The sequence below is a fragment of the Octopus sinensis genome, linkage group LG5, assembly GCF_006345805.1.
Source record: "Octopus sinensis linkage group LG5, ASM634580v1, whole genome shotgun sequence".
NCBI classification, from domain to species: Eukaryota; Metazoa; Mollusca; class Cephalopoda; order Octopoda; family Octopodidae; genus Octopus; species Octopus sinensis.
Window position 1 is genome coordinate 110,670,009 of NC_043001.1, and position 15,336 is coordinate 110,685,344.

A 15,336-nucleotide genomic window follows, 5' to 3' on the forward strand; every position below is an offset into this window, starting at 1 on the left:
GGCTTCGATACCTGGATGTCCTGTAAAGACATATGAAGAACACTGGCATCTCACAAAACACCTGAGAGGAGGAGGTTCTGTGGCACGATGAATTGAACTGATCTCTGAAGCTCGTATTTCAAGTCATTGAGGAGAAGTAACAGCGTGAAGAGGCAAAAAAATTAAAAAAAAACACATGTGAGGCGTGACTTGTTCATTGAGTCAGTAGATTCACATGCCTTGTAGATCACATAGCTGCTTGCCAGAGATCCTTTCTGAGCAAGAACAGTCAACGCCGATCTACGACGGACAGCCGAAGACGAACTCTTGTTATAAAGGGACACACGAAACAGAGAAAGGCTCACACGTAACAGAGAAAAGCACATATTCGGATACTCCATTAAAATTCCGAGGCTGATAAAATTTAAAAACACCAAAGATATTGTATGTCCATATTATAAAAAAAAATAATAAAAACTGTTCCTTCTCGAGCTATGCCAGGCTCATAAGGACCGGTTTGTCGGTTTCAGTGGCGTAGAAATTCCCCATCTTGACGGTCCGTCGCTCCGTCGCAAGATTACTCATTTTTGCCATCTGGGTGGACTGGACCAACGTGAAAATGAAGTGTTTTGCTGAAGAACACAACGCATCACCCGGTGCAGGAATCGAAACCGCAACCTTACGACCATGAGTTCAATAATACCACATAGACACGCGCCTCCACTATGTTCATATTATAGTGTAAGTTAATGTTTTAGATTCATTTCGAGTATCCAGGAACATTTTTCGTAATAGAACATAAATGTCTACTACATGTTAAACGGGGAATGTAAAGGGGAGAGAACTGTACATTGGTGCTGGAAAATGTATACGGGATTATATTCTTATCGCAACGACTTTGCATTTCGCCAAAACGGGAGAAATGTGTCGTTGTAAATACACATGCGATTAATATACGTTCTTGAGAAGAGAGATAATTTGAACATTCTGTACCAGGGGGCACAGCATACCGAGAAAATCTATTCTAATAGCTAACTCTCAAAATTTGCATAGAATTAATTTTCTTAATGAAACGAGGAAAAGCAGAGAGCTGACAATCATTAGCACACCAGGCAAAATTCTTAGTGTTCTGAGTTCGAATTCCGCCGAAGCCGGAAGTGCCTTTTATCTTTTCGGGCCAGTAAAATAAATACCACTGGAGCAATGGGGCCCTATGCCTATCGTAGAAAGGATTATTAAAACGGGGCACAGAACTTTCCGAATGTCCTATACGTCTATTAAAAGATTTGATTAGGTTTCTTTCTCTATGACGGAAGATTGGAAGAATCGTTAAGATGCCGGAAGAATGAATTGTCGTAATTATTTCAAGTCTTTGAAATATTATGTGAGCGCCTGTAACAACATTGTAGGTTAGCATGAGCGATCATGCTTTCCACTTAGAATACATCCTTGTAGAGAAGAGGAAAACTTGGATGGATGGGCATCTGCTTGCTTTCAACAAAACCAACATGCCCAAATCTGCAATAGAAAGAGCTCTGCATGTGCAGGTGCCGAGGCATCTTTAAGCCATATGTGTGTGTATGTGTGTGTGTGTGTGTATGTGTGTGTGTGTAAGGTTGCGCACGTGTGCATATAGGAAGACTGTTTTTCTTCACGGTGTACAGGAGGCTTTTGAGCAAGAACAGCTAAAATTATTTATGAAAACATTCCTTTAAAAGAAATTAATTTCAATGTGCTGATCTAGTATTTCACAACACACACATTCACACATTTATAGATGCATGTGTAATGTGTATGTATATATAGGAAAGGATATTGAAATGTTCCTGGTTTAAAGGTGTCACGAAGGGCCTGACTCGAAGCTTTTTAATGTGACTTAGAAGAACTAAAGAACCCATAAAATGAAGGTATAAATCTGAAGGGACAATATGTTGAATAAAATCATAATTAACTGATCCTTCTCAATTTTCTTTTACCCAAAGTCACCTCCTGGTATATCCATATATGATAGATCGCTAGCTACTACACATTCTTTATTTTCCCTCCGTTTCATTCCGTGTTCCCTTCTGTCAAAGAGCGTAGGCTCGAAACGTTAAAGACTTTTTTATTTCCCAAGCGTTACACTAATACATACATACATACATATATACATACAAATATATATATATATATGTGTGTGTGTGTGTGTGTGTGTGTGTGTATGCACAGAGAGAGGGAGAGAAAGAAAGAGGAAGAGAGAGAGAGATTTCGTACGTGAACTCCATGCCTAATGTTTACCAATATTAGCGTGATGTTGTTCAAATCACAGTGCTTCAGTTGCTATCTTTTATGGTACTTTACACCAAGGTACCTTCTTTAATTTTCAAAAATGATCGGGTGTGAGACGTTAAATTATTTGTAACATTTACAACGCTATCTTTACGACAAAATTTAATAGAATCTTTGCGCTTTGTGTAGGTCCATATTTAAGAAAAAAACAAAACAATTATAAGTGATGGATGCTCTTGGATTTTGAGCAGTTATAGGATTAATTTTGAATGTCTTTCAATAGTATGATTGAACATCAGATCCATCACAAACGCAGTTATAACATCTTAAAATTAACGCATATTTCATGATTTATGAATTTCATTAAAATTTACTACTCAATCTCGGTCGTACGCTTATTCCGTTGTCCGGTTGAACAACCCCATCCGTAGCACAGGAATTGACTACTGTACTGTTTGCATTCGGCGAAGTTCTCTGGTCTAAATATTTCTCCTTTCTCGTGAATGTCTTGGAGAAAAATATTTTTCTTGCTGTACTTCTTCCTTTGATTAGACCGTTACAAATAAACAAGAGCATCTTAGATACAGAAGTGTTTATCTTCTGTTGGTTTCTTTGAATATCAACTGATTCATATAGTTTAGAACTAACTCTCTTTGCTATTATTAATGACGTAAGTTGTTCAAGTTGTTCCAGAATATTTCTAAAGTTGTTCTCTATTTTTAAATTTTATCGATTCAGATAAACGAATGATAAACGCTATACCATCTGTCACGTATGAGTCTCATTTCAAACAATTAAATAATCATTGAAAACAATCGGTATTGCAAAAATAACAAAAGAAATGCAGCATTTATTTTTCGTTTTGTTTTTTCGGTTGAGTGGAGCCAAAGCTTTCAAACGTTAATTCGATTTGTCATAAATATATAATGATTGAACAAATTAATTATAGGGTTAAGAGTTTAAAATTGCTGTTACCACATACTTATTCCGATTATTCTTGAGTATTCTGAAGTAGTTCGACGGACAAAGACGAGCATGGAACCAAAGTCCCATAGACGTCTAAGACGGACAAAAACGAGCATGACACCAAAGTCATTTTGACATCTAAGACTGACACCCGGTTTATCTGGTTTGGAATCCTGCTGCCAGTGTAATGGTAGGCATGCTGTGAAAGCATCAAAGTGAGTCCCGAAAATCGACAAAGGTTTCATAAGATCGTTGTCAAACTAGTATACAATAATCTGAGTAACCATGCCAGTGTAATCAAAAACCTCAACATAAACATGTAGTGATATAATTACTTTAAAATCATAACTTACAAGCTTTTGATGTATCCTTTAAAAATAAATACATATTTAGTATTTATCCAAGAAAACGACTATCAATATTTTCAGAATATTCATTCATCATTGCGCCATATATATATATATATATATATTATATATATATATATATATATATAATATATATATATATATATATATATATATATATATATACATATTTATATATACATACATACACAGACACACACACACACCACACACACACACGGAGGCATACACGCACACAGACATTCACACACACACATACACATATGCATATATATATATATATATGCATATATAACCGGACATATTTTTTGATATCTCTTGCGTTCAATAATTTAATTTAGTGGGTAGGGTGTATCAAATGCATTCCTCTTATACGAAAGCCATATTTTAAAACTTTTCGATTAAGCACACTGATAATTATACTGCCTCCCCATATATGCTGATATTTAAGTATTCCTGCACTCGAGATTAAAAGACAGCATATTTTAGGAAACATTTTTTTATGTTGGATATATCTTAGGTCATCAAGTTTAAATGCTAAACGTAATGACCCAAAAGTTGTTCCTTCCGGGTTCGTTGAAATTTTACACCAGTTATCTAATGTTTGGGTAATAGGTGAACGAAAAAATTTTACAAATATGAATGTTGCCCATCCCATCGCCCAAGAAATGAAGGAAATATTGTGTGTCACAACACTCTTCAAATTTAACATTGTTAGTTTAACAGATTAAGTTTTTCTTACTATAAGCTAATGCACAAGGCGTCGTTGGCAAAGCTTATTATTGTTTATGGATTTGAATATTCATTAAAATTACCACTTTCATAAAACAGTAATTTCAAATTTTGCCACAAGGCCAGCAATTGCGGAGGAGGGTGTAAATCGATTACATCGACCCAGAACATAATTGGTACTTTATTCTATCGACTCGAAAGGCGGAAGGGTAAAATCGACCCTGTAATCCATAGTGAAATATTAGAATTTGCGATGAATAGGCCAATTTGCTGAAGGTTCTCGTACTTTCTTTCTTATAACTAAGGTTTCAGCGATGACTAAGATATTTCAGTAATCATTCATTGGAATCTTCTATGAATAATTAAAACATACACTGATTGTTATGAAATCAGGCGTGGTTCTGTGATAAGAAGCTTGCTTACCAAGCACACGGTTCCGGGTCCAGTCCCCACTGCATGGCACTTGTGCACGCGTTTCGTATTGTATCTTCGTTTTGACACCATGCCAGCAATTTAGAGGGAGAGGTAAGTCGATAACATCGAACACAGTACCCAAATGTTACTTATTTTATCGATCTTGAAACGATGGAATACAAAGTCGATACCAGCGATACTTGAACTATGAACAGCTGTATAGATTAAAAGAATAAACACACTATGGATGAAAAATTCATAGACGTGAGGGAAACATTCCGGATAATACGCCACATAGCATCACTATTTTCTGAAATAGTTCCAAGGAAATGTATTTGAAGAAACACCCACTCAAGAAAGAGATTTTTCAAATGCTCGGTCATCAAATTTTGATTCCTCCACGAAAAATAGATATCTGATACTCTTAAGAAACTTCATATGTCTGACACAAAGACGATGCATAAATGCAACAAAAAATTAACTATGCGATACCAGATAGCACATCATAAGCTTGGCTTTATTTTTCGTGAAAAAAAATGTCAACAATAATTGTTATAGCTTTACCAAATAACTGTGTTGTTAGGGCGATATGAGCTGCAATAACGAAGGAATTAGAGTGGCTTAGCTGTTAATTAAAAAAAATGAAGTTTTTGTGACATTTAAACAATATATCAATCTCACTTATTTGTAATAGGTTCAACTGAAATGATACACTCCTTCTCTGCAAGGTCATTGAAAGGTTACCCCTTAATTTCGAAAGAGGCACGTTACTAAAGTTGAGAAACTGTAAAGAACTTCAAGATTCTTAACACATTTGTTAACCTTCAAAATATTCATGCATGTTTTACATGACGCAAGCAATGGATTTATTTTTTAAAGAATAACTTCTTGGAAACAAGATAACTACCGCTACCACCAATAACACCACCACCACCACCACCGCCACAAATACTGTTAAACGCAATATGAAATATATTCATTTGACGAAAGGATACGTTACAAAACCCTCATGCAAGACAAATAATACGCGTTTGACATCAAGAGAACAAAAAAAATATATGGGCAACAATGGAAAATATAGGAGTTTACTAATATGTAATTTTCGTTAAGGAAGGCAACCGCCTGATGAGAAATAAAATACAACAGACGCCCTTCAACAACCTATATATTTCAGCGATCAATCTGTAAAACTTTACTAATGAAAATTCGGATGTATTAGGTTATTTGATTGTTTTCTGGCTTATCTGTTTTGCACAAAATTTATTGGAGTGCAGCAATTTCCGTTTTAGAGTTGTCTCTCCTTTCCAAAGGGTAGCTGAAAAGTTGAATGTTTCACCGACGAAGAATGAGGCTTCGTATAGTTTTACTCATCTGCTCTAACTGTCAAGCCAGAAGTAACATGAAAATTGACTCACAGTCTTCGTTAATTCCTTATACGACCTTAATGCATTATTTCCATCACCTGCATTGACCACTCGATGCAACGCTTTGAGAGCCTAGAAGATGTAAGATGCTGAAGGCCAACATCAGTCTGCTCTTCAACGGCAATTTCCGCACGGTCAAAATGTAAAAAAATGTATATATATATGTATATGTGTATGTGTGTGTGTTTGTGTGTTTGTTTTAGTGTATCTGTGCTTGTCCCCCCAACATCGCTTGACAACCGATGGTGGTGTGTTTACGTCCCCGTAACTTAGTGGTTCGGCAAAAGTAACCGATAGAATAAGTACTGGGTTTCCAAAGAATAAGTCCTGGGGTAGATTTGCTTGACTAAAGGCGGTGCTCCAACATGGCCGAAGTCAAATGACTGAAACACGTAAAAGAGTAAAAGAGTACACTTCATCTACCATCTATCATATTATATAAATATGTGGTAGACCTATCTGATTTTCAGTCGCAGCGGGTAAACCCAATAGATACGGTTTAAACAGCAAAAGGAGTATGTGTTCCAAACAAGATGTTTTCATGGTTAAATAGTGATGGTGAATTAGTATGATGCTAAGAAATGGAATTATGCATTGCCTTCTAACACACGAGCATTGCCTTCTTTCAATCATTGAGTTTGGTCACTATAATGATTAGTGTTCTTTGTTTTTGTTTTATCAAAATGTAAGTTCGGAGCACAATTAGCTCCCAATTATCCTAACATGAGCGACAGCGTATCGTATTACAACGCCACAAAAGACAGCATCGTCTCTTTAGATGCAGTGTCTTTTCAGTTTAATCTGCTCGTAATCGCACAGATCTTGACCAACTTAATCAAGAATTAATTTTTCCGCTAAACGCAGAATTTAATGGTGAAAATATCAAGGTTTGTTTAAGGAAGCAAAAGTACCAGAATATTCTACCTCTTCTCAGTTTCGTTAGATATACATGAAATTGAACAAATGAATAGAATAAGTGTTACATCAATAGCAGTGGAGGCACATGGCCTAGTGGTTAGAGCAGCGGACTCGCGGTCGAGGGATCGCGGGTTCGAAACTGAGGCCGGGCGATGCGTGTGTTTATGAGCGAAACACCTATGATCCACGCGGTTCCGGCAGAAGGTAATGGCGAAACATCTGTTAACTCCTTCGCCACAACTTTCTCTCACTCTTTCCTCCAGCATCTTGCAGTTCACCTGCGACGGACCGGCGTCCCATCCAGGTGGGGAACCTAAACGCCAAGAAACCGGACTCGAGAAGGAACAAACAACACAGAATCAATGGCGATTTCTGAGTGTTGCAGTTACCAAGAATGGTGGTTATTGAGTGACTTGAATTGAGTTATGCTCCATACAGGAATTAACACGATATAAGATTTGCTTGTAGATGTATGGTTTGGGAGCATGGTTGAAGAAGCTGGTGTATTTATCATATGGCTGAGGGAAAGAGATAGCGAATCAGATTAGCTTTCGGGCTTTTCTGACGATAACCAGCTGAAATTGTCTGATGATAGTAGTCGAAATAAGTGCAAATGTTTGAGATAAAGCCGAAGTTTCAGTAAGATCATATCATGTTCATCGGAGAAAATAGATAAAGATTATTAGGTTACTTGCCTTGGAGAATGGAACTGTATATGTTGCTGGAGATTTCGTCAAGGTGATGTGTAAACCTAGGTTGAAAAGGAGGTGTGCATGTAATAGGACAAACGGGAAATGGTCTAGCGTGTTTAATTATTGGTGTCTTCTAGAACAGAATCTGTCGGTGGAGCATGGGCTCACGAATATCCTATCACAAGATTATGATTGATTGAGATGGAGACAACTCCTCTTAAGATACCCATAAGCCAGTGGTGTCAAAGTGAGAGAAGTTAAAAGAATAAATAAAGGATAAATAAAGATTAGAATGATATACCAAGTCATTTACTATGAATTGTTTTTACCGGAGCGTCCATGATATTCTACACAATAGCATATACAGCAAGAAATAGTACCAGAATTTAACCTTAATATCTCCAAATTAAAAGGACATTAGATCGAACTTTTCAACCATGTTTTGGGGTCAAAACAAAAACAACAACTATAAAAAGAATTATACATTAACCAAAACTGTTTTGTCCTCGAATGAGGGCATTTCCTACCCACGCTCAACTTGCGTACAGCTTTCTTTATTTTCCCTTTTACTACCATTCTTAATACCAACATCATAATTTTATTATCATTGCCTTTGTTATCAAGTCTTCACTGACACTATAAGTAGATCTCCAATTACGAGGACAGTCGGTGCAAAGCATGTGACTGGCATATGGAGGGCGTGGATGTCCCGCCATACGTTACAGGTCCCCAACAACACCCCGCCCTTAACTCACGCGCCTCTTACTCACTTCGGCTGCCTACATAGTCGGGGTTGGTGTGAATGCTTGGCCTCTGAATATTGCTTGATATTAAACAAACCAGCTGATTATTCAGATATTGCTACGGCTGCTACTGCTGATGCTGCCGCTTTTGCATGCTCGTCAGCATTGAAGATGATGAGGATATTGGTGACGATGATGATGATGATGATGATGATGATGATGATGATGATGATGATAATGATGACGACGATGATGATGAATATGATGAGGACGACAACGATGGTGAAGATGATGACTATGAACATGATGATGATGATTATGATGATGATGATGATAATGATGATGTGGAGGAGGAGGAGGAGGAGGATGACGGGGATAACTTTTCAAAAAATAAACCGCTGAAAAGAAGTGAGTAAATGCCTGCAAGTATCTAAACTCAACGGTTTTTCGATGCAAATGATACAGTAGTTCTCATAGTATGATAATATTGAATATTAATATAGATTATCATTATAGTTAACATCCCACAAATGAGAGGTCCGAAATCACACTAGGCATTATATAAAGATATAAGCGGCGGCGTGTGGCCCTTGTAAATATGTACCCTGAAGAAGGCGACTAGCTGTCGGAATTGTTAATACGCCGGACAAAATGTTGATCGCAATTTCGTCTTTCCGTTCTGAGTTCAAATTCGAGGTCGACTTTAACTTTCATCGATTTGGAGTCAATAAAACAATTGCCAGTTGAACACTGGGATCGAATTAATCGACTTAGTCCAAATCCGATACTGGTGGCAATTTGCCAGAATTTTAAACAGACGTAGCACATTGGGCAAGCCTTGTGAGTGGATTTGGTAGACGGAAATTGAAAGAAGCTCGTCGTATATGCATATATATATATATATATATATATATATATATATAAGATACATATATAGGGTAGCGGATATTCGTTATAAATATCACCACCAGTGGCTTAGCTCGTATAAATAGTCAATAGACAACATATTCATATTTTAATATAGTGTACAGTTAAACACAAAAGAAAACTACCCTTTAACAGGTAATTTTTACATGCTAAAAGAATCAGCCAACACAGCTAAAACCACGATTTAATAGCAATTTTCGAAGGAAATGAAAAATAAAAACTTTTACCTTGTTAATTTTATTTGCGGTTATACCATGATTTCGAATTTCTTTAACAAAGAAGATTATTTGCCATCCTTTAATAGGTAATTTAGCAAAACAATAAAATCCACCAGGCGAATTCTCATCAGTAATCGGCCTCAATAACTAACTTATAAATCAGAGACAAGATAACACGTGTCCCATCATTATATGCTATAACTTTTCAAAATTCTGCGCGCAGGCGCATCTACAGTCGGCAATAAATACAATGCCGAGCTCAATCTTGGAGAATGCTAAGAACATATTCATAAGATACATATATAGGGTAGCGAATATTCGTTATAAATATCACCACCAGAGGCCTAGCATGCATGAATAGTCAATAGACAACATATACATATTTTAAAATAGTGTACAGTTAAACGCAAAATAAAACTACCCTTTAAAAGATAATATGAATTGACTTTCACTAAACTTTCATTTTACGTTTCTTCATAGAATTCTTAAATCCAGCATCTAACCACCAAGTATTCGACCTGCCCACCCGCACTGATCGTCATATTGCATTTAAAGGAAATTGTACTATTAATTAAATGTTGAAATGTCCTATATAAACTCGTAATTATTAACGCATGTTTATATATCAAACCACACAGCAAAATAAAAAATAAAACTTCTCATTAAAAAAATCAAAAGAATACACTGCTTGTTAACTAGAACTGCTGCAAAAAGTAGCTGTTATACATCTCCATTATATTCCCTACCGCCGTAGAATATATATATCGTTACTCCTTAAATTTTATTTGTTTTAGTCATTAGACTTCGGGGATGTTTCGGTAGCAATTTGTTGAACTTTTAGTCATATGAAATGACTAAAGTCAGGTAATTATTCGAATCGGTGGTTTTTTTCGAACAGCAGAGTTTCACACATCAAAATACACGAGTAGCGGTTGTGAAGCGGTGGTAATGGGAGAAACACAGACGTAAACACACACACACACATATTTATATATACTAAAGGCAAAAGAAAAGCTAGACGAACATCTCAGGTCATTTAGAATATTTATTAGAGAAGGCGTCGAGCTGCCAGAAACGTTAGAAAGGCCGGGCGAAATGTTTAGCGGTATTTCGTCTCTCTTTACGTTCTGAGTTCAAATTCCGTCGAGATCGACTTTGCATTTCATCCTTTCAGGGTCGATAATTTAAGTACCTGTTGCGTACTGCGGTCAGTCTCATCGACTGGCTCTCTCTCCCAAAATGTCGTACCTCGTGCCTAGAAAAGAAAAGAATATTTAATTAGAGTAAGGTGAATAAAAAACGGAGAAGCAGAAGTAATTAATGTATTACAGCTATTTCTGGGCTATCTCAGTTGGTGGGTCAACACTCCCATAAGCTCGGTATTCAGTCATCAGAGACAAGGTGTGTATGCAGGGATCTTCCATACAGAAAATTCACCGTGTTTATAAAAACAAAACAGTAGATAGAAGAATAAAAATAAAAGAATAAAGTTCACCGTTTATGTTGTTCTGGAGAGCATGGAGTTTAGTTCCTACTTCCTTGAAGATATATGTCCTTAAGTATAGCCCCACAGTTCCTTTCGGTGACCGTTCACCAAATATACTCACAAGGCTTTCGTGGGCCATGACACATGCTGAAGGTGTCACGCAGTGGGAGTGAATCCAGAAAATATAGGATTATGTTTACGTGCAAGAGTACAGAGAATATTTTAACTCTAAAAAGCCTACACGGATATTGTAGGAATCTGGGTTAAGTCTCTTTTGGAAAGCACGGATTTGAAATCTAATCTACTTGATGAGGGCCGGGATGCTTTCGTACAGACGATAAAACGATGCAGAATAATATCAAATCAAAAATCTTACAAGACAAAACCATGCACGTGTCTTTATAAAACCGCCTTTGTTCATCACATTTATATGTATATTTATCACACATGGTTTGAGTGTGCACATGTTTAGAATGCGATAGAATAGCTACACTGTGTTGTATGTAATCCCTGTATTCTTCTAGGTTGACAGATTTTCAAAACAACGATGATCAAGGGAAGTAATGAATGAAGGCCTCTGTTAAATAGATGTGTGTCATATATATAATTGTGTACGGTTAGATGGAGAAGTATAATATTTTCTTTCAATAGTGCATTGTTGGATTCAAGATAATGTTTTGACATTGCTTAGCTCTCTTTCTTATCATTGATGTTATTGCAGGAAGTGAGAAGAAATTCTCTGTGAAATGTCGAGAGGTAAGTAAGTATGGGGCAAACATCAACAAGTATTGAAGGAGCAATAGAATAAAAAAACAGAAGATAATAAATACTGATAGATGAATAAAGAACAGATTTATAAGACAGACGAAGCAAAAACATTAGGTAACAATAGGGGGAAATAATATAATTAGTGTTTGTCAATAGTTGAATATCTATGATAAACATCATTATCACCGTCACCACCATCAACATTATCATCATCGTCATCATAATCATCATCAACGTCAGCATTGTCAGCATCGTGGTCATCGTAAACATCATTATCATCATCATCGTTATCATCATCGTCGTCGTCACCATCATCATCCTTATTATCATCATCATCTTCAGCATCATCGTCATCATCATCATCATCATCATCATCATCATATTTATCATCATCATCATCATCATCATCGTCATCATCATCGTCATCATCATCATCATCATTGTTGTCATCATCGTCGTCGTCATCGTCGTCGTCATCATCATCATCATCGTCATCATCATCATCTTCGTCATCATCATCATCGTCGTCATCATCATCATCGTCGTCATCATCATCATCATCGTCATCATCGTCGTCGTCATCATCATTATCCTTATCGACGCATTATTATCCCTGTAAGCTAGGAAATGCTAATGCGACGAAATATTATCGGGGATTTTATTGTAATCTGAATTCATTCGAATTCTATAAAGAAAAAAAAGCAAATTATTACTCAAATATTTTCAGTAAATTTAAAATTCAATTACAAGGGAAACAAATAACTACTGCGAGGCGTATCTCCGATCATGCTTGAAAATTAACTTAAGTCTACGAGGCACGGAAGCAAATTTTCTTTGTTACTGGACCAAGAAGTAGCAAATAACTTCCACAAAACCATACGCTATCATATTAAAATGTTCAGGACTGTATTATACAGGGTGGACCAAAATCCTGCCCCACCACACAGTATGTGGAATGGTGTATGGAATTGTCAAAAACATGCTTCGATTTTCTAAAATTGAATAAAATAGATAAAATAATAATGAATACACACGTGCTTGTACATCATGAACAAAATCTCTATATCTATAACCGGCAAAACATCTGTGTATCAATGTGTCTGTGTGTCTGTGTGTCCTTTATACAAATCCACAGTTTTTCAGGTAATATGCTCACATTTTCTGTGGGCTTTCAAAACTATCTGAGGGTTATCATGAAGATCTTTACATTTCCCCAGTCACCCCAGAAAGCCATTAAAAACACCGATAAACCGACCCCTTATGCGCACAAGTTATTTTGCGGCCATATTCGAGTTTTTTGCTTTTTTCTGCCTCCTTTTTTGTTTGACTAATGGCATGTGCACAGTCCCGTTAATGTTCCATAATTATGCCGTTCCAGGTGAGAAAACCGAAGTCCAATGAATATTAAATACTCTCATAAAAAGCTCCAACTAGCTCATAAACAGCAAAACTCGCCCGGGCTGAATTGTGATAAGAAACTTAGCTCTTGATTTAGTGAGAACTTTTTACTGTGATCCGGCAACGAACAACAAGCACGAGCATAGTGCTAGTGTATAATAAAAGCAGTTTCAAATTTTAGCACCAGGTTAATAAGAATAAAAATAATATTAATGATAATTGCAATAATTTTCAAAGAGAAAATATCGTTATACTAATGGATTCGGGGCTAATACAATAAATATAATGAATAGGAATAAATATAAATATAAAAATAAAATAAAAGACTAAATAGTAGGAAAAAACGTTGATGGTAACAGTAATGATAGCAGACATTATAGTATAAATATCATAAGCATTAAAAAAATAATATTAATAAAGGGAAAAAATATGGTTGATTTTTCCTTATGGCACACAGGTTAAAAATGACATTATAAAAGAAATCACAAAAATAATAATATTATCCTTTATTATAGATAATAAAAAATATAACACCTTTTCTAAACATAATATAGGAGTAGGGTATTCGACTACTAGTAACGTAGATATTATCTCACCTCTAAATATATATAAGCTGAATAAATATTATTTTGATAAACTAAATAATAACTCCAATAATAACGACAATAATTCAGAAAATTGTAATTGCAGAGATAAAAACATTTGTAATTTTATAATAAATGTGTCTTGAGTGAAGTAGTATATAAATGCGTGGTAACCATAAATGAAGATAGAAGTGTTAGTGGTAATAGTCATAATAATAATAATAATAATAGTAATAATAATAATAATAATAATAATAATAATAATAATAATAATAATAATAATAATAATAATAATAATGATGATGATGATGATGATGATGATGATGATGATGATAATAATAATAATAATAATAATGATGATGCTAATAATAATAATAATAATAATAATAATAATAATAATAATGATGATGATGATGATGATGATGATAATAATAATGATAATAATAATAATTATAATAATAATAATAATAATAATAATAACGAAAATCCAACTGTGACTTACGTTGGATGAGCATCTTATAAAATTAAACAAAGGGTGGCTCAGCAGTTGTACTCTTTTAAGTATATGCATTGACGAACACGACAGGCTTAAGTTAATATATATATGGGAATTAAAAACTAAAGATATAAAGTACATTATATATCAAAGTTAACATCTATATAAAATAAATTTACCAAGTAAAAAATTAGACTATTTCCATCATACCCTTCTAGCTTCTCCTGACTTATTATTAATCACTTTCCTTACACGGTAAATATAAAAATAGAAAATACCTTTTAAGATCTGTTAAATGTTTGTAATAATTATCTCACCTACACAGGAACTTTCAATGTTTGCTTATACGATTGCTTCATTTGGTAGCTATGTTTAATTCGCGGAGAGAAAATGACCATACAGATGAGTTAACATTTATTTGTACTAATATTTCTTTTTCCTACTTTTATTCAACATTTCTGTTCATTATTTATTAAAGTAAAGTTATTCCGACAACTTCTAGTTATATAATTTTAGCTTGTCATGTTTTTATATAGGATGTAAATAGCAAAATAAGTTCATGTAATCTTGACCTGAAGATTGGCAATATATTCATTTTAATATGGTATTAAAAACCGTTCTCCGAGAGCTTCACAAAGCCGGATTTCACGGGAGGGCTGGTATCCGAAAACCACTACCTTCAAAAACAAATGTTGCAAAGCATTTAGAGTGGAGTAAAATGCTACACAATTGGTCCCTAGAGCAGTGGAAGTATGTTGGTTTCTCAGACGAGTCATTCCTTACTTTATATCCGACCACTGGCCGAGTGTACATATGCAGACCGAGAAAGGAAGCATTTGACCTAGACTGCCTTCGTCTAACTCTCAAACATGGAGGAGGATCTGTGATGATCTGAGAGGGGGGCTATGTCTTGGAAATCTGCCGGCCTAATTATTTCCCTTTATGGCAGAATTAA

The 15,336-nt window shown here is 35.3% G+C and overlaps 1 long non-coding RNA gene across 1 annotated transcript; it reads right to left on the reverse strand.

Moving 5' to 3' along the window:
- Positions 1–529: 529 nt before the first annotated feature.
- LOC118763537 lies at positions 530–11,059 on the reverse strand. The gene is made up of 4 exons (XR_004999295.1): positions 11,048–11,059; positions 6,575–6,577; positions 3,223–3,228; positions 530–702 (listed from the first exon to the last, which is right to left on the reverse strand). It is a non-coding gene; the product is annotated as an uncharacterized LOC118763537 (long non-coding RNA).
- Between the last annotated feature and the right edge of the window lie 4,277 nt (positions 11,060–15,336).